Below are 19,236 nucleotides of genomic sequence, written 5' to 3' on the forward strand. Positions count from 1 at the left end.
ACCGCATCCCAAAACCAGTCCAGCTCGTCCCTGCCTCCCTAACCTGTTCTTCCTCCCACCTATCCCCTCCTCCCACCTCAAGCCGCACCTCCATCTCCTACCGACCAACCTCATCCCGCCCCCTTGACCTGTCCGTCCTCCCTGGACTGACCTATCCCCTTCCTAACTCCCTACCTACACTCACCTTTCCTGGCCCCATCCCCGCCTCTTCGACCTGTTTGTTTCCTCTCCACCTATCCTCTCCTCTATCCCTCTTCTATCCGCCTCCCACTCTCTCCCTATTTATTTCAAAACCCCCTTCCCCTCCCCCTTTTCTGATGAAGGGTCTAGGCCCGAAACGTCAGCCTCTCTGCTCCTATGATGCTGCTTGGCCTGCTGTGTTCATCCAGCCCTGCACCTTGTTGTCTTGAATTGGGCGACCTATTGTGTTGTGAGTGGACATTATATGGGTATATTGACATAAGTATTTGTGCCATATTATGGAATTAAGGCTGCCAGATATTTGGTTCAGTAAATTTCAGCAGTTGCCTCGAAGCCATATGAACCTCCTCACCTAATCTTCCTCTATACTCTGCATCAAGCTCATACAGTATGCCACAGAAACCAGTTAAAGGCACAGGTTCATTAGTTGCACCTTAAATGGGTGACTGTCTTAAAGCGGTTCCAACAAAAGACGAGCATGCACATTTCTCTTAAAACATTTTCAACTTGCAAAATAAGAAAATAGAAAGAACTTCCCAGCCAGATGCTCATCCTCAAAACTTTGGTTAAGAAAAGCTAAATTGTGCTGGAAATTTTCTTTCACAAATAGAAAATGCAGAGTACAGTAGTTTCTGACACAGATAGAAAATGGGTGATGTAGATAAGACAAAAAGAAAGCAACAAAAAGTTGTCCATAACCGAAAAAATGCAAATAAAGAACGTAAATGAGCTAAATAAACAATAAATATAGAAACACAACAAAGTCCTACAGTGATAATCACACTTCATTTAAATAATGTAATCTCCAAAATTGCTGAAAGGCCCTTGTATGTAATTTCTATTTTAACTAAATTGATGACAACAGGCAAATGACATGATATGTAAATTATTCATGACCGCTTCACATGAAAAATGTGATAGCTCTCTGTCAAAGTTTAACTTGATCACAGAATGGTGTACTTGGCACAGCAGATAAAAAAAATGTCTAAGGGTTGCTCAGGAAACTGCCTCTCCTTTTACTCATGTGGCCAGTGCTAGGATGACTGGATAATCAGCCTTAAATGTATTTATTTACACATAGAGCAGTCTCCAAAAAATGCTATTAATTTGAACTTGCAATGAAAGAACTATTTGGAAAAAATAATTTTCCCATTGCCTAGTTTAACATATGCTGCACACATCCTTGCTGCTTAAAGAGTTGAGGTACAACAGAGTTTCAGCAATAAATTTGTTTATCGTTGCCTTAATGTTCAAATGTCAAGTTTGACCCTTTGTTACCAAACCCAGTTCCTGTATGTTTAGCCCCTATGACACTTTGCACTTGCTCAAGTGGCTTCAAATATACAAATGAACAAAGCTTTTAAGGTTTGGTGCAAAATATATCAAGCTTCAAAGCTATGCTCCTACCTAATTATAGAAGGTATCCTACCAATGCCCCAAGGAAGTGCCCAGTTAGTATTGTATTCATTTTTTTTGCAGACAAAAAGAATTGTGCAAGAAAGAAAGGTTAACTCTTTGAGGATTAATGTATTTTGGTGGGTGGGGGGACACTCTATTGCGACAGCCATAAGTTACAAAGGGCAACAGTTCTTAATTTGGAAAGAATAGTATGCAAATCAAATTATTCTCATTGTTTCTTAAGCACAGTTAAAATTAAAACAGTTGCATCATCAAATGAGATTCTTCCTCAAATCATAAATAATTATTAAGCTTTATCTTGCATTGCAAAAAATGAGAAGTAGTTGATGCAAGATATTTAGCTTAAAACATAATTATCCATTCATGTGGTTGATGATTTTAAATTGAATATTTTGACCTTAACTCATGAAACATTGTAGCGACATTGACCTTATCAGTTCTTATCAGTGCAATCGTTACCAGCCTAATGCCGGAGGCAGCCCTGTCTCGTTGTTTTCATTTTGGCCTGTAAGGTCTAATAAAAGTCACCAGTGTAACAGCATATTTCATATATCACTGGTGGTGCCTTCATTATTTATTCTGTTTGTTAATTAAAACTTCTTGTTTCATTAAAGTACATGCACTCAATTTTCACAGTGAAGCCAGATATGTTTCTTGCGCTTTACTAAAATTTCACATGCAGGCTGAACGTATTGATACTGTGTAAATAAATGGAGGACAGTTGAACTATTAGTCTTTCCGGTAGCAATGGTTAGTTTTTTTTTACAAATTAATTAAAACAACAAAAATCACACAACGCCAGGTTAGAGTCCAACAGGTTTATTTGAAATCACAAGCTTTCGGAACGCAACCCCTTCGTCAGGTGCAGTGAGAGGAGAGCAAACAGACACAGAGTTTATTGGCAGAGAGATGAAGGGCAGAAAAATCAAAGGATCATACAACTTGTGTGAGTAGAGTGAACAAATCTAAAATAGCTGCCTGACTGCCTCCTGGTGAATCTTTAATCATTCATACATTCCTGCATTCTAGAAATTGCAGAAGCAGGATATGGAAAACACTGTTGGTTTCGATTAATTAAGATGCAAATTCCAGAATCTGTCTCAAGTCACTGCCTCCAGATAATTAAAGGTTTCATCTGTGTCTGCCTAACTTTCCAAACTTCAAAGAGGCAGAGCAATAAGAATTTACAATAGGTGACATCTCAGGTCAGATACTGAGTTGTAGGCGTAAGGCCTTGTCCAGAGTCTCTCTCAGAGTTTTAGCCTAGAATCAGGCTGGTTTTGTTCCAAAAGTAGGAATTCATAAAATGCCACATCTACTGACTGTGACTACAAATTATGTGTTTCTTGAACAAAATAGAACGTATCTGCAAATAAACAAACATCCTGGATGAAATTATTCATCCCATAGGTTCATATGTATTTGTGTGTCCATGTGTGTGTCTGTGTGAGAGACAGGGAGAGAGACTCTGTGTGTGTGTGTGTGTGTGTGAGAGAGTGTAATAAGTAATCCAAAACTGTACAAACTAATTAAAGTAGAGCGATCATTACAATTTATCAGGGTGATGTAGTCATAACAGGATAGTAAGGAAGGTTTTATAGATAAAGAAGTGTGGTGGGGTCACCAGTAGTGCGATACGAACCCAAGATCACGATTGACGCCATCTTCACGGGTCTGGAAATTGGCTGTCAATCTCTGCTCAGCGATTCTGTGTTGTTGTGTATCTCAAAGTCTGCCTTGGAGGATGCTTAGCCGAAGATCAGAGGCTGAATGTCCTTGACCACTGAAGTGTTCCCCCACTAGGAGGGAACATCCCTGTCTGGCGATTGTTGCACAGTGTCCATTCATCTGTTGTTGTAGCGTCTGCATGGTCTTGCCAATAAAGCATGCCTTGGGACATCCTTGCCTGCAGCTTATGAGATAGACAACATTGGCCAAGTCACATGTGTATCTGCCTCGTACGTAGTGGATAATGTCCCTATGTGTGATCGTAGTATCCAAGTTGATGATCTGACATGTCTTGCAGAGGTTGCCATGACAGGGTTGTGTGGTGTTGTGGTCGATGTTGTCCTCAAGGCTGGGTAGTTTGTTGCGAATAATGGCCTGCTAAAGGTTTGGCGGTTGTTTGATGGCGAGAAGTGGAGGCATGGGGAAGATCTTGGCGAGGTATTCATTGTCATAGATGACATGTTGAAGGCTGCAAAGAACATGGCATAGTTTCTCCGATCTGAGGAAGTTTTGGACGACAAAGGTATTCTATTGGCCGTATCCTGTGTCTATCTTTTGAGGAGGTCGTTGCGTTTTTTTTTGCTGTGGCACGTTGGAACTGGCAATTGATGAGTTGAGCATCATATCCTGTTCTTATGAGGGTGACCTTCAAAACCTTTAGGTGCTTGTCGCGTTCCTGGTGTAGAGTGCTGAAACATCCATTGTGACGAGAAATGTTCTTGATTCGACTGTTGGAGTATAATCTGGTGTCATGTGACTTTATCCACCCCATTTCAACACCAGCACCTCCACATTAAAACTACTGATTGTTGACACTTTTGTTATGAGGTCTGAGCGAAAAAATTCAACAATGTTTTTGTTGTACTGATGAAGTATAAATATGCACAAATTATACATATATGTATTTATTTAGACAAATTTGCTCTTTCAGCAAAAATCCTTTGGTTTAATCCTTGAAGCATGGGTTGGAGATAAAGTTGCTAAACATTGCTTTTCGTCTTGGGACTGATATATCCTGTTATAGAAAGTGGCCAAGGACTTCAGCTTATAGGTGTCAAGTCTATCATTTATTACTGCTCCCACAACGACTTCAGTCTGTGAGCCATTAGCAGCAAGGTTAGGCCAGCATATACTTTTATGACTGCTTCACTAAGTTAGAAATTTGCTGCAGGCCTTTTGATTTCCACTTAATAGGAAATCATTGCATTAGTTGCAATGAAATATGTGATTTGGGGTTGTCAGTGTCTTTTCTCATTAAAATAAAACCCTAACAGAAGATGTTACTATGTTGCCAGAAACTTTATGTCATCCCATTTTGAAACATCTACTAATAGAAATTTCTTACAGTTTTTGCAGTTGATGGATGCATATTTCATACTGGTTGCAAATTAAAACTGTGCAGGTTGGGTTTGCTTTCGAAAACTGCAAAAAGCTAATTAGGCAGTTTAATTTACAACACAAATGAAGAAAAACAAAATAAAAAGGTCCTCTCAGCACACTGCTTTTGGGACACAGAATTATATGGCCTAGATCTATTCAGCATAATTGTTAATTAATTAAATGAGCATACATAGACAAGAGCATTAGATTCCCCAGGGCCTGACATAATTTTATTTATTATATTCTCCTAGCTGATAGGTCCCTTCTTATTATACATCGACTTATAGCCGAAGGGTTGCATAGAAAACCTCCTCACAGCAGTGAGAATATGCAAATTAAAGCCAGAGTGACTGTCTTGTAGTTTTGTTCCATCTCTGTGGGAAGCATTTAAATTTCTTGGGTGCTTTCCTCTACTCCATGTGTGATTCTGAACTCCTAATTATAACAGCTATTCTGTGTAAGAGAATTCAACAGACAAATCCAGCTTAAGGTATGGCAAAATCCTACACTATGTTTCGACATTTAAAGAGTTCAGCCAAACTCTTAAAATTACACTGATATCACAGATGGCTCTTCTGTTAATGTCTTTTAAGGGTTTGTTGAGCAGCAATTAAGTGGCTGCTCAAAAGTGCCTCAAGTTTGACTGCAATCATACGTCAGATTAATGTTATAAGTCAAGAAGACATAGGAGCAGACGTAGGCCCCATTGAGTTTGCCTATAATGTTTGAGTCCTTTATTGATTAAAAATCTGTCTAGCTCAGTCGTGAATATGTCTAATGACTTGGTCTTGACAATCCTCTGTGGTAAAGATCCCACAGATTCACAACCCACTGAGAGAAGAAATTTCCCCTCACGCATAATTAAATCTGACACTAGCAACAGAGGAAGCTGCCATGGGTAGATAAGGAGTAAATGAAGAGTGTTTCAGCTGTAGACTGTTGTAGAATTGACAATACTATGCAGTCCATCCCTTATATAATCAACCCAATTATCCCTTCCGTTGACATGAAGGCACACTGCAGGGTGTTAATAAGGAGGAAGGCCTAATGAAGGTTTATGATAAAATTCTACGGCAGGAAAGCATTGGTCTTCATCCTATACACCTTCAACTAAAACCTGTCAGTTATTGCCTGATTTGCCATCAAAAGCCATACCCCAATTCATACAACCCCCAACCATACCCACCATACCCCATGTTCAACAGTGGCTCTTTCAAAAGTAATATGAAAAAAGTATTTCTGCTATAATGCATATTTCATTAACGTGAAGTGGCTGTAACATGATTGGTGAATAGGGGATGCTGTTTGGATAATGAGAATTTTCTACTGTACAGTATAGTGATTTCCCTCTAATGATTTTCTATGGTGATTTTTGATAGCATGAGGTCACCCAAGAATGCAACTATCATGTTTAGGAGAAATATCTGTAACTCTAAATTGGGACTGTTGGATTTCCCACTTCCCTTTCAGTTGGTGAGGTACTTATCAGAGCCAAATGAACATGTGAAGCTTGATTGGTTTGGACTTCCAGTGTTTAGATTTCTAGTATCTACTCACCCGTAGGGTTACATGAAAATCATCATCATTTAGTTTGAAGGTGGTGAAGATTGGGTTCATCCAACAGACAAATTCCTGTAAATTCTTTGTATGAATTGTGTGATGTACTCTTATGCTTCAATAAAAGCAAAATATGGTCTTTGTAAGAAGAATCTAAGCACAACTGATGGAACTTAATTCATTCATGAACTCCACAAACTGAACTGATAATGCAGAGAGACTGTTGTTTTGACCACTCATACGTTTTTTGAAGAACTCACAATTGTCCTCAAAGCCTTTCACTCCGAGGAAGTTGTGGTCTGAACAATAATTCGGAAGACACAAAATATAACCACATGGAATAGTGAGAACGATAAATGTACATTATGGTAGCCTAGGGCAAATTTATACAATTTGAGTGTAAAGTGAACAATTTTGAAATGAAAACAAAAAGTGCTGAAAAGACTCAGCAAGTCAGGTAGTATGTGGGCATGATTCAGGATTAGGGCCTCCTGGCAGAAATGGATATGGTTAGGGATGTAAGAAGAAATGTGAGAAGCTGCAAGTACGCAGAGAGTGGAACAAGGGAGGAGGGCAGAAAAGAACTTTATTGACCATTAGGCAACAGAAAAAAAAACTTACCTAAAAAAAAGGAAAGGTTTGTACTAGATGAGAGATGGATATTAAACTGTTGTGCCCTACTGTGACCCTGTGCTCTACTGGATCTCGCCTTCATCCAACGGTGGCTCAGGAAAGTTAAAACATCTTGCAAGAAGCTACTGTTATATTTATTTTACAGCAAAGTATATTCACTGAATGTCATTAGCAAAGGCGTCTAGACAACAAGGATATAATTCATTTTGCTTTATACCATAATACATAAATGGCACATTAGCAGCAGCATTGCATGCTTCCGAGTTTTCTTTAACTTTGATGTCAAAATACTCACGATAGTGTAGCATCTTGTTTTGTTGATGAACGTTGCCAATCATGTTCCAGTGCCCTGATGACCATAATCAATCACACCTTGCGTGAGAAAAGAAAACAGCCACAGCTTCACAAATTCTGATCTGTTGCTAGCTAAGGTCAATGTGGAAGGTGATGTCTGCACACCCCTGGTAAACAGACAGTTAGCCACTTGATAAATGCACATCTAACAGTGCAGTGCTCTTCCCCAGTATTGAAGCCAGAGTTAGCCTAGATTTTCTTGTTCAATTATTGACCTTGAAATGTATTTGATGACAATGCTTATCAGATTGATGCATCATTTTGGAGGATTGGAGTGACTTGCAATGATGGATGGACCAATGAAAAAGTAATGAAATGCAGAGAAAATAAACCTTAGTTCCTGTGAATAGTGTGACGAGTAACACAATTGTTGTGCTGGTAAGATAAAATGAAAAGGTGCAGAGTACTGAATGTGCAGGATATAAGTGACTTTTGTGACTTGGTTAGATCACTATATTATTGCCTAAATAACATTTTTATTTTGTGTACAGAAGAGGTGCTGGTCATCTCCTCACTTAGATCCATGTGTTTTTGGCAAGAACTGCAGTTTATTTTTCTTCCTGGGAGAAGTATGACCCTTCTTCTCCTAACTATACCTAGCAGTAATTTGAGAAAAGGCTCACTGAATTGCGTGCATTTCTTGCTTTGTGTCCTCCATCCATTTTTATAACTTCCAAATTCCTCTTGTGCATTGTTCTTTTAAATATTGCTGAGATCACATCATGCACAAGTCATGTCATGAAACTTGCCAATGCAAAGTCAAAATGGATTGGTCCAGTTCAGTTGAAATCACAGCTTCTGGTCCTTTGTATCACTCCTGGGTTTTGTCCACCTTTTTCTACCTTCCATTCCCCAACTTGAGAGCTGTTTTCTGAATAATGTTGGAGCTATGCTAGCAGAAACCATCCCCCCTCCCTCACTTTTTTTAATGTCAGCATTGCCCTTAGCAGGTTTTGCTTGTTACTACACAATTGGCCACAGCGGGGTTTTCCTGGTAGTGGAAAATTTACATAATAAGGTCTATTCACAACAGTGTCTTTAATTTCTGTGTCACTACATATATAAAGAAATATTTAACCACTTGTGATTCTTGAAAAAAAGGAAATCAAAAACACTATTTGACCCTAAAAATGAGAAAAAAGAGTGAAGTCCCTCTGAAAAAAATCAGGCTCAGTTGGAGTGCTTGTGACACAGTGGTAGCATCCCTACCTCTGAGTTTAAAGACCCAGGTTCAAATCCCATTGGCTCTAGAGGTGTGCATTAACATTTGACAGTGTGTTTAAAAATATCTAACTATGGCTCTTTTCTTCTCCTTGTCTTATCCTTTAGTTCGGTGATTGACTGAGGACCTCTACATAACTCCAGTGGAGAGTAGTTCAGAATGTGGGTCAAGCTTGGATCTCTACATAATTGAGGTATTTCTTGGATAAACTTGCTGCAGTGTAAAATGATAAATGGAGGTTCTTCCATAGCTTGTAAACATGAAAGACAGTGATGCAGCATTGAGTCAAAAAATGGCAGTCACATCTTATGCTTTGGATATTTTTAAAAGCTACTACAACACTAGCTTGGATATAGTAAAGGCCTATAATTAGGACTATTAGCTTGAAGTTTCTTGATAGGTTCAATTTCATATTGGTTATGAGGGAATCAAGGATGTTGACCAGTGTTTTGGAGATTTTGGCAAAATCCGCCAGTATCTGAATCACCACAGACCAGATGAAGATGTGCATAGAGACCCTGTAGATGCCCTGACATGTGGATTTATGTGATAATTGCACAAGAGATTTAAGCTGCTGACGAGAAATTTCCTGGCTTTCCAGAAATATGTCTGAGCTAAGCTCGAATTGAAAACTGAGAATAATTCAGTAGTGAAGTGTCTATTACGAGGCAGCATAATTTTAAGGTGATTGGCAGAAGGTATAGGAGAGATGTCAGAGGTAGGTTCTTCACACAGATAGTGGTGGGCTTGTGGAATGCACTGCCGGCAGTGGTAGTGGAGTCAGTTACTTTAGAGACTTTTAAGCGACTCTTGGATAGGCACATGGAGGATAGTAAAATGTAGGGTATGCAGGGTAGATTGGTCTTAGTGGGGTAATAGGTCAGCACAACATCGTGGGCCGAAGGGCCTGTACTGTGCTGTACTGTTCTATGTTCTGTGTTCTACTTACCTGGATAGTTAATGTTAGACCAACTAAAACCTAGATTAACACTTGGATAAGTACAGAAATGCCTGGTTCAAATGACCCTCTTAGGCCACCCCATCACTACCCAACTTCTGCCCACTTCATGACCAACTTCCCAAATCACTTAACTACCCTCCAGACTACCTAATTATCCTCCAATCTGACTACTATCCAAATTAACCCAACTACTCTCACCCAAGTACTCTAATTACCCTACAACCTGACTCGACCAACACACCACACCCAACCACAGCTGACCAACCCAAACCACTATCCAAGTACTCTGACTTCCCCCAACCCAAGTATCCATGTACCCATTTATCCACCTGCTCACCTCATTTAATCACCCACTTATCCACCTTACTCATCTGTACACATCATCCACTTGCTCACTAAACTCACATACCAACTTCACCAACTAACTGCCCATTCACTCATCTATTCACTAATGTTCCAAAACTGGACTTTTAAACTTATCATTTGATAGCCAGTGCCATAAAAAGGGGACATGTCCCATCTTCTCTACACTGCTCCATTAGAATACTTCAAGGAATGTTAAATTTCTTTAATAAACAGGTTCACATTATCCCTGAAGAAATTTACAGCAGCATCTAATTGGGAGAATCTATGAGCACAGCAACGATCCAATAATTATTGCCGCTGCTCAGAGATTTGAGGACATTATTATCACTTTGGCCTTTCTTTTATTAAAAGTAAATCCAACGATTTTGCCTGTGACACATGAAAATAATTAATTACGCTGGAAATACATTGAGAGCTCAATTTGGGGCAACTTAAAGTGCAAATGTAGTGAGCATTCTGTTATATGTTGTATAGAGGAATTACAATTTACAAAAGTATGTACATGAGTATACCTTGCCCAGGAGCATTCTAGGGAAATATTGATGCAATGTGGAGATCTTGTTGCGGTGTTGCTGCTTACCAGAAGATGCTAGTGAAATACTGATGTGGGGTGAAACACATGGTTGTTTCATTTTTATGTATGACTTCATCATTGACTATAATATTCCATTCATTATAAATGTTATCTTTACATCTAAAAAAAATCCTGGGTCTATAGTAATATCTGTAGCAAAAGACTCTGAGTTGGATTACTTTTAATATTATTTTAATAATAATTGATTGGTCCAATACATGTATTTATTGTTTGGACTTCATGAAGTGGGTTGTGTGAACCTGGGATTTTTCATACTGGCTGCTTGTAATTGAGCAGCTTGCATAACTCAGGCACCAGCTGAAATGGAAAAAGATCAGGTAACAGCATGTTCTTCAGTGTACACTTTCTTGATGAATCAGAGTGGCTGCAGAGTTGTTAACTGGTTTATGTAACTGACATTCACACTGCACAATCTGCCAATTATATTAGGTCTTGTTTATCCTTTGTGTACATTATTTAAACAGATACTACACTAAGCTTATCTAAAAGAGTGAAAAAGAGAGGCTTTATGCTATATGGAGACCTGAACAAACTGTAAATCTCTTTGAACTGAGATTGCGAGAAGAGCTCTGAAGAGACAAAAAAAACACATCCAGCAGGCCACTCTGGACATCACTGTTTACCTAGGAATTCTGTGCTCTTCTATTCACATGATGAAAACACAACTCAAAGCACATAAACCGCTCTCAAGAGATTAGGACAAAAGCAGGTTAGTAGAGTAGGTTGCTAGGAGACCAGAGCACACATCACCACTGTCCTTGCAAGCGGTGAATTTGTATAGATTTTCTTAAGCTTAGTTGAACACTGAAGCTCTAATCTAAAAGTCTGCAATTAAGGCAGTAGGAGGAACCTCACTGATGTATTTAAGAAATATTAAGATATGTTTTAATAAGCTAAAGAGGGCCATGTTGTTTCCATCTGCCTATCAATTTAGAAGAGCGTAAGTTTAAAATCAACACTTAAACAATTAAGGGAGATCGTAGGAGATTTTTCTTTACATGGATTGCCACACTGTGATCACTGAGAATAAATACAATGCTGAGATGATACCCTTTAGGTACAGTATTACAAGCATGAGTGTCTATGGCTTGGGTTTGCCTCAGTTCTTGACTTATCCTTTTTTGCCATCTTAAATACTTTCTCCACATCCTATCCAAACTTAATTTACTTGCTAGTGCTTTTATTTGACAATTCTCATTCAATATTTATTGAAAGTGCATTAAAATTTGCTCTCTACATTACATCTATATTACTACAAGGTGAAAAGTCTACTGAACTCATTGCTGTCAGTTCCTCATTGGCTCATGTTTTGACAAAATGAATGGACAATTATTGAAGTTGTATAGGTAACAGAATCATAAAAATAATCTTTTTTTTTAATGAAAGATACTTGATAATTGAAATTTCCAACTGCATTTACAATTTCTGTCTGAAAGGGTAATTGAAGGATTGTTCCTAGGGTTAAAAAAATATTGATTGTTAAACAATGAGCTTCTAATTACAGCATTTAATAATTAAACAAGAATGGGCTTGACAGTCTGAATTAACTGTTGATTACTGCACACTACACGAGGATAAGTTGGTACAAATGGCAAAATCAAGTGCAATAATTAGCCTTGTAATGCATTGAATGTCAATTGATGTATACCTTAAGGCTCAGTACTCCCATTATATAATGCTTGTAAAAATCAAGTTAGACTGAAGGAAGAAATTTTTCATTATAATCTTTTTTTAATTATAGTGTATAATTGTTAATACAGTACCTATTTACCTGAAAGAGATTGATTCTTTACATGGCACTAATTTAAGTGGTTTGTGCTTATTAATGAATAACCAACAAATTAAGCTTTCAAAATGTATTAATTAAAATTGATAATTAATTTATGAGCGAATGATTCTTTTTCCTGCACACAATGATAGAATATCATTATGTAAATAGATTTAAAACTTAGAATCTTGCATGACACTTAGATTATTTGATCATTGGCAGAGATACTGTGAAACAGGATATTTTGCATGCAATTTACTTTACAAATTTGTATACATTTTGCTAAACATACAACTAAGTTTATGTATTTTTGCTAAATAATTGAGTATACAATCTATCTGTATAGATTAGGTAAAAAAAATGGTGAAAGTTATTTGATATGTAATTAATAGGTTAATTTTGTTGTCATGTGGTCTTATGCACACATTCAAGAATTTTTGTGTTACAGAGTCATACAGCATGGAAACAGATCCTTTGGTCCAACTTGTCCACACTGACCATGTTTCCAAACTAAACTAGTCCCACTGGCCTTTATTTGGCTAATATCCCTCCAAGTATTTTTTTTCTTCTTCTGGCTTCTTTTGGATCAGTGGTGTTTGCAGAAGCATTTTGTATTGATGTAACTGTACAAATATATGGGGAAGTTGAGCTATTTCTTCTTTTCAGTCATTAACATTAGCACTGGGCAACCACATTAATTCTACACAAGAAAAAATGATGTTGTTGTTCCATTGGCAGTTGTTTCCAATTTAAAGAAGTTTATTCCATTGCAGTATTGATCTGTTCTTCAAGTTTATATTCCTAGTGATGAATATATGTGCTGGCTTGGAAACAATTTGGTTTTATGTTGGATATGTTCCTTAATTGTACCACATCTTCAAGCATTGACCTGTTTTCCTTTATTCACTCACTGGCTCGGCAGCATTTATTGCCCATTCCCTCTAATTGCCCAGAGGATGGTTAAGAGTCAACCATATTACTGTGGGTTTAGACCAGACCAGGTAAAGATGGTAGTTTCATTAAAGGACATTAGTGAACCAAATGGGTTTTTCCTAAAATGGCTTCATAGTCATCATTAGATTCTTGATTCCAGAGCTTTTTTTGACTTAAGATTTGACTTAATTAACTTCATTATTAGGGGACTGAAAATTTGAACTCTAATATGTTATATTATCCCTGTGTTTTTGTTTTCAATCAATCAATTTACTTTAACAAATGTGGAGAAAATCAACAGGGCTAGCAGCATCTGTGGAGAGAGAAACAGAGTTAACATTTCAAGTCCAGTATGACTTCTTCAGAACGTCAATTTACTTTAAGTCTGTTTCTGAAGAAACATTTTTTTAACTTGTTTGTGGTTAACTTTATCATTGAGTAAATATCTTAGAATTTGTTAAATCACTGTTAGAATTTGTAACTCTTTTACTCAGCATGATGTTTAAATAGAAATAGGACTTTATCTTTCTCCGAAGAGAGCAAATTGCTTCGCTTGCCCAACAAGCAACTTTAAAAACATCTCAGTTTACAGGATCCCCTTTGTACCAAGTTTAATGAGTGGACTTCACACCTGAAGGAACAGCAATAAAATCTTCCCCATAAACAGAAGCAAGCAAGATGTCAGAAATCTAGGCTTACACATATTTCAGGCTTTCCCAAGGTCCAATCTGCCATAGACAGCATCCACATTCTAATCTTAACCAGCATGATCTTCTACAGCCAAATATTTGTTCATCTGAAGCGGGAATTTATGTAAATCATGCTTTATTACAGGAGGCAATAAATATGGCCAAAGTGGGGAAGCCACTGTCTCTTTTCCTCCAGTTTAGAGAAGACCTTCACCTGTACCATGACAGAAAAACCCAGAAATACTCCCGCTAGTCTCCACTCACTTTTCTTCTCCCAAGCGCCACTTGATTTTCTTATATGGAAATCATTCTGCACCCTCTTCCCACCTATCTGAGCAGGAAGTGGCCTAATTCCATTTAAGTAAGGTCTGGGGACTAAAATTGCCATAACCTTCTGTTGCCTCTGCATTAGTTTACTAAAAATGTTTCCTGGCAGATTGTGTGACTGACATTTAGGGATGCTGGGATTAAAGATTCCCGCAATAAAAGAATTCTTCTTTTCGTTTTGGCTGCTCCTGCAACTTCCTTCCAAGCATTCTATCATGGTAAGGTAATATTGTTTTATGTTGAATTATTGTTTTTTTGGAATGTACGTAGCACTAGCCAGGCCAACATTTGTTGCCATCCATAATTGCCTTGAGAAGATGGTGGTGGACTATTCTCTTGAAACACTGCTGGAAGGAGCTGCACGATTTTGATCCTGTGACAGTGAAGGAATGTCAATGTAGTTCCAAGTCACAGTGGCTTGTGGCTCGAAGGAGAACTTGCAAGTGATGATCTTCCCGTGCGTCTGCTTCCTTGGTCCTTCTAGGTGGCAGAGACTGTGTGTTTGATAAGTGTGGTCGAAGGAGTCTTGAAAATAATCTGCAGCTTGTACATCGCACTGTTGCTACTGTTCATTGATTGTGGAGGGAGTGACAGAGCATATATATTATGTGGGTTCCTTTACATCCACTTTTACTTTACAATAACTTCTGGTATGTGTGACTGTCAAACTTTTCTCCCAGTTTTGTTTCTGACACTTGGGCCATGGATTTCCAGTGAATTGGTCCATACTTTCTGCTTGGCTTTTGTTTTATTATGTCTTACAGTGAAATATGACGATATGCCTTTAAGATACATGCTCATGATATCATCATGGTATCAAAATTGGTAACATTAATTCATAAAGATTTCATATTCTATCTTACCCTGGGATAACTTGAGGAGTGACACACCACTGGATATGTGTTGCTTCCTGTTGTAACCAATTAATATTAAACCAAGATTCACGGGTATCCTAGAAAAGTAATATTTATATATAATAGTTAGCCGTAATAAACATCTGTTGGATTATTCAACACCACAATATCTACACCTAGTTCCTTATGTTACAATGAATAACACAAGTATTGCCATATCAGGTAAAATACCCTGCTTGAGGCAAGCCCCAATTATGAGTACATAGAAAATGGCAGTCAACCTTTTGAGTCTGCTCTGCCATTCAATATAATCATCAGGCTGATCATGCAACTCAGTTCCTGTTTTCTCTTCATATTTTTTGATCATTTTAGTTCTAAGAACTATATCTAATTCCTTCTTGAAAAAAAATCAATCTTTTGGAACCAACCATGCTCTGTGACAGTAATTTCCACAAGTTCATCACTCCCTGTGGAAATAAATTTCTCCCCATCCCAGCCCTAAATGGCCTACTCTGTATCCTTAGAATATGGCCCTTGGTTCTAGATTACTTGGTCATTGGGAACATCCTTCCTGCATTCACCCCATCTCGTCCTGTTAAAATTTTGTAGGTTTCTATGAATATCTCGTCACCTCATTCTTCTAAACCACAGTGAATATAATCTTAATCGAACCAAACTCTCATCACAGCAGTTAGCACTGGTGGCTGTATATTAAAAACAACAGCTCCAATATCTTTGTGGCAGACATTTAGAAAACTAAGTGATGAGCAAGCAGTCAACAGCATTGGACATCAGAAAATTCGAACAATAAATGTCACCAATTTCTGTGAGTGTAGATTTCTCTGCAGATTTGTAGATAGCGCATGGACCAGTAAGAAAAGAGAGTTTATTTTAAAATTACAACACAACTTCTGTCAAGATATAGGAAAGTTCTGAGATTGCCAGAAATTTCAAAAAAGGCTGAAGTTACAAATACAAGCAAAGCTAAAAGCTGTGACCTGTAGTGAAGCAGATTGAATTCTCTACCTCTCTCTCACTTAAGAAGCAAGGAACAAGCAGCAATAGAGTAGCTCGGGAAAGGCTATGCCCACTAATGGATAAAGGAGGGACGTTATCTGTTTTGCCACAGGAAGTGGGTGAGATCCTTAATGAACACTGTGCATCGGTATTCACACAGGCGACGGACATTGTTAATGCTGAGTCCTGTAAGCGGTATGTTGGTATTCTAGGGCATATCAACATAAAAAGAGAAGATGGTTTTAGGTATTTTGAAAAGTAATAATATAGACAAGTCCCAGTATCTAATGGGATTTATCCCAGAATGCTGAGGAAGGCAAAGGAGGAAATTACTGGTGCCTTGTGTGAAATCTTAGTATCCTCTTTAGTCAGAGCAGAGGTCCCAGACGACTGGAGAATAGCCAACGTTGCTCCTTTGGTTAAGAAAGGCAACAGGCAAAATCTCAGAAATTACAGGCCACTGAGCCTTACATCAGTGGTAAGGAAATTGTTAGAGAAAGATTCTTAGGGATAGGATTGACTCACATTTGGAAAAATATGGACGGTGGTAGGCAGCAAGATTTTGTGGGACGGAAGGTCGTGTCTTACAAACTTGATTGAGTTTTTTGAGGAAGTAACAAAGAGCATTAATGGGGGCAGGGTGGTGGTTGTTGTCTATATGGACTTTAGCAAAGCCTTTGACAAGGTCCTTCATGGCAGGCTGATACAGAAGGTCAAGTCTCATGATGTCCTTGGTGAGCTGGTAAGATGGATACAGAACTAGCCTAGTCATAGAAGACAGAGAGTAGCGATGGAAGGGTGTTTTTCTGACTGGAGATCTGTGACCAGTGGTGTTCTGCTAGCTTCACTGCTGGGATCCCTGTTGTTTGTAAAATATCTAAATGATTTGGAGGAGAATGTAGATGGTCACATTAGTAAGCTGAGAGGCGGTGGCCTAGTGGTATTATCACTTGCCTACTGATTCACAGACCCAGGCAATGTCCTGGGGACCTGGATTTGAGTCCCGCCATGACAGATGGTGGAGTTTGAATTGGATTTTTAAAAATCCGAAATTCAGAATCTAATGATGACCACAAATCCATTGCAGATTGTTGGGAAAAACCCATCTGTTTCACTCAGAGATAGTAAGAACTGCAGATGCTGGAGTCAGAGATAACACAGTGTGGAGCTGGAGGAACGCAGTAGGCCAGTCAGCATCAGAGGAGCAGGAGAGTCGACGTTTCAGGTCAGGACACTTCTTAAGAAATGGAGAGGGTGAAGGGAGCTCAGAAATAAATAGGGAGTGGTAGGGATTGGTCAGTGAGGTGGGAGGAGCGGATAGGTGGGAGAGAAGATAGACAGGTTGTGTCAGGTCAATGAGGCGGGGATGAGAGGGAGGGTTGGTCATGGGATGATCCTGGGGGTGGGAATATTTTGAAACTGGTAAAATCCACATTGAGACCATTGGGCTGTCGGTTCCTAAGGCAGAATATGAGGTGTTGCTCCTCCAGTTTCTGGGTGGCGTCGTTGTGACACTGGAGGACGCCCAGGATGAACATGTCACCCAGGGAGTGGGAGGGGGAGTTGAAGTTGTTCACAACTGGAAGATGTTGTCATTTGTCACGATCAGAGCACAGGTGCTCTCCAAAACAGTCTCTGAGGCTCCTCTGGGTCTCACCGATGTAGAGGAGGCCACTTCGGGAGCAGAGGATGCAGTAGACCAAGTTGACGGATGTGTAGGTGAACCTCTGTCTAATATGGAAGGCTTTGGTGCCTTGAATGGAGGTGAGGGGGGGAGGTGTAGGGCAGGTGTAACACTTCCTGCGGTTGCAGGGAAAGGTGCCGGGGGTGGTGGGGCTAGTGGGCAGTGTGGAGCGGACGAGGGAGTCGTGGAGACTGGTCCCAGTGAAAGGCAGATAGGTGTGGGGAGGGAAATATATCTTTGGTTGTGGGGTCGGTGTTTCATTAATGTCCTTTAGGGAAGAAAACTGCCATCCTTACCTTGTCTGGTCTACATATGACTCCAGATTCATAGCAATGTGGTTGACTCTTAAACTGCGCTCTGGGCAGTTAAGAATGGGCAATAAATGCTGGCCTGGCCAGCGACCCCTCATCCTGTAAAGGAATAAAAAAAAGCTTGTGAACGACACAAAGATTTGGGTGCTACAGATAGTGAGGAGGATCGCTAGAGGATACAGCAGGATAAAGATAGGCTGGAGACTTGGGCAGAGGAATGGCAGATGGTGTTTAATCCGGACAAATGTGAGGTTATGCATTTGGATGGTCTAATGCCAGAGGATTAATTACATTAAATGGCAGAAGCCTTAGAAGTATTAACATATAGAAGGATCTAGGTCCACTGGTCCTGAAAGAGCAATACAAGTAGATAAGATGGTCAAAAAGATAAAACTCATGCTTGCCTTCATTGATTGTGGCAGGGAGAATAAAAATTGGCAAGTTGTATTGGAGCTGTATGGCACTTTAGTTAGATCACGTTGTCTATAATCGTCACCGTACCACCAGAATGATGTGATGGTTTTGAAGAAGGTACAGAAAAGGTTACCAGGATGTTGCCTGGTTTGGAGGGTATTAGCTATGAGGTAAGATTGGACAAACTTGGTTTGTTTTCACTTGAACAACAAAGGTTGAGGGGCGACCTGATAGAAGTTTACAAAATTGACAGGCACACAGAGAATGAAAGGTTGGAGTCTTTTTCCCAGGGTGAAAATGCCAATTATGAGAGGACATGGTTTTAATGTAAAAGGGGCATATTTAAAGGAGATCTGAGAAGCATGTTATTTACACAGAAGTTAGTAAGTGCCTGGGATGCACTGTTAGAGGAGATGGTGGGAGCGGATACATAGCAACATTTAAGAGGCATTTTGACAGATACATGAATAGAGGCAAGTGATTTTTAGTTTAGAAAGGCATCATGTGTTAGCTCACTCTTAGTAGGCAGAAGGGCCTGTTCCTGTTCTGTACTGTTCTTTGTTTTTTGTTCTTAAAAATCTACAAGGATATGCTGATCTGATTTAAATTAAACTGGTCATAAAAGCATAATTCCACAGTCTTACAGAAGGAAATATATCTTAAAACACTACAATAAGTTGTTTTCTATATTAGAGATAGTAGGAACTGCAGATGCTGGAGAATCTGAGACAACAAGATGTAGAGCTGGATGAACACAGCAGGCCAAGCAGCATCAGAGGAGCAGGAAGGCTGACGTTTCGGGCCTAGACCCTTCTTCTGAAGA

The sequence above is a fragment of the Rhincodon typus genome, chromosome 3 (genome assembly GCF_021869965.1).
Source record: "Rhincodon typus isolate 14 chromosome 3, sRhiTyp1.1, whole genome shotgun sequence".
Lineage (NCBI taxonomy): Eukaryota > Metazoa > Chordata > Chondrichthyes > Orectolobiformes > Rhincodontidae > Rhincodon > Rhincodon typus.